The sequence below is a fragment of the Octopus bimaculoides genome, chromosome 10 (assembly GCF_001194135.2).
Source record: "Octopus bimaculoides isolate UCB-OBI-ISO-001 chromosome 10, ASM119413v2, whole genome shotgun sequence".
Taxonomy (NCBI): domain Eukaryota; kingdom Metazoa; phylum Mollusca; class Cephalopoda; order Octopoda; family Octopodidae; genus Octopus; species Octopus bimaculoides.
The window spans coordinates 83,680,111-83,682,301 of NC_068990.1; the positions used below are offsets into that span (position 1 = coordinate 83,680,111).

The 2,191-nt window shown below is 39.3% G+C and overlaps 1 protein-coding gene across 1 annotated transcript in view; it reads left to right on the top strand.

Moving 5' to 3' along the window:
* LOC106875955 (microtubule-associated protein futsch) overlaps positions 1–2,191 on the top strand; it is a 103,001-nt gene that overhangs the window by 85,868 nt on the left and 14,942 nt on the right. The gene's annotated exons all lie outside the window — the stretch shown is intronic.

Consider the following 2,191-nt stretch of genomic DNA (forward strand, 5'->3'; position numbering starts at 1 on the left):
ATATATATTATTTTGCTTTAAAAGAGTTCCAACACTGTCTGTTTTTTATGTTTTATTTATATTCCTGCAGAACTAATGTGGGGTATAGAATATGGAATATACAATATATAATATAATATACAATATATAATATAAAATAAAATAAAAATGGATGGCACCATGAAATAAAGTATTGAATGTAGATGAAATATTGAGTGTTCAATATAAAGGATCAAATATATAAATATATAAATATAAATATATATATATAAAGGCGACTCGAGTTTCAGGGCTATTTCCCTTCGTCATGGCCGGTGTGACAAAACATACATACATACATTGGAACGTACGTACGTATGTATGTATGTATGTATGTATGTATGTATGTCTTTGTATGTATGTATATGTAAGCCCTGTGCAATTTTTACCCTCCAAACCCTCTGCCACCGAATAACAGAAAAAAAGGGGGGGGGAATTGAGGGCAAGTCTTAATCATATTGGAGTTGGCAGACTCCAGGGATTGGCTGAACACTAGAGGAGAGATTATTGTATGGAGAAATGCATGACAGAGTAGAATGATGTGTAGAAGAGTTGAGGTCATGGTCGCGGTTTCGAACTGTAGTCGGATCCTCTTAGAATTACGGTCACAACTTGAAGAGAGGAATTTATTATGATGAAGATTATTAATTAAGATTAAAAGTAATTTAAGTTCATGCTCCTTTTCGTCCACTCCCCAGTCCTTTACCCCCCTCTTCATTCCCTTCCTTTTGCTACAAAGACAGTCAAAGGGATTAAGTCGATTATATCGTCGCCAGTGCGTAACTGGTACTTAATTTTTATCGACCCCGAAAGGATGAAAGGCAAAGTCGACCTCGGCGGAATTTGAACTCAGAACGTAACGGCTGACGAAATACCGCTAAACATTTCACCCAGCCTTCTAACGTTTCTGCCAGCTCGCCGTTCTAAGGTAGCTACATATTAACATAGTTTGAAATGCAGCTCTAGGGTGATTTAAGCTACGAGGAAAGAAAGAATTGTAGTACTTTTAGTAACTTCACTCCATCCCCCCATTTCTTCAAGAATATTCAAACAATAATGGGTCATAGGGGAAGCCTGTCCGCAGGCTGTCAAGCATGCTAGATCTAGCAGCCAAGATTCCTTATAATACATTCTAACGTCTAGTACGAAAAAAGATAATGTAACCATCGACATAAAAATGCAAGACAAAAACTGGATTATCTAATGCGGTAACATCTTTGATCTGTTCGAGTAAGACTATCCTTGGGCTAAATGATAACAGCAGTTAAATATAAACAACAATAATGCCAACAACAGTAGCATTAAAAAAAAAACTATATCAGTCAATATCTGTGACGATCTCTTAGGGCAATGTTACATTCGTAACATTGCCAAAACTGTATCCCCTTCAGGGCAGGAAATACTTCAGTCTTGATCAGATGCTGTGTCGATACAAAGCTAAAGAGCGACCTCATTAGGACCACATCGATATCGCCGTCTGGCAGGGCCCTGTAAGAGCCATAAGCACTTTCCCATCTGTGACTAATTAATTAAAAAATAAAATATCAGCTTCAACATATTTAGCCACGGGCAACAAAAGCACCAACAGGAACGCCGCCACCATTACTCGTCACAACAATAACACCAACAACAATTACAACTGTGGCACTAACAGCAATACCACAAGTAATACCGTCGCCACCACTACCACCACGACCAATACCACCACCAACAACAACAGCAATAACACTGCTGCAGCTGATGCCAGCATCATCACCATCGACTAGAACAAAAATGGTAACAAGAATAGCATCAAGCCCAACATCACTACAGCCACCAACAACAATAACAGCATCAGCACCAGTGCCACCACTACCTGCATCAACAGCAACAACAACAACGGCGTCAACATCATCATCACCATCAGCACTAAGAACAAAAGCATCATTGTCATCACCACAACCAACAACAATGACAATATTAATAACACCAACACCAACACCACCAGTAACAACAACCACAATAACAACCACAGCACAACTACCACCACCACCACCACCACCACTACCACCATCACCACCACCACCACCACCACCACCAACAACAACAACAACAACAACAACAACAATACCAAAACCAAATCTACAAGGAAGTTTGCCGCAAGTTTTTGAGTCAGGTTTTTGGTTTGTGGGTA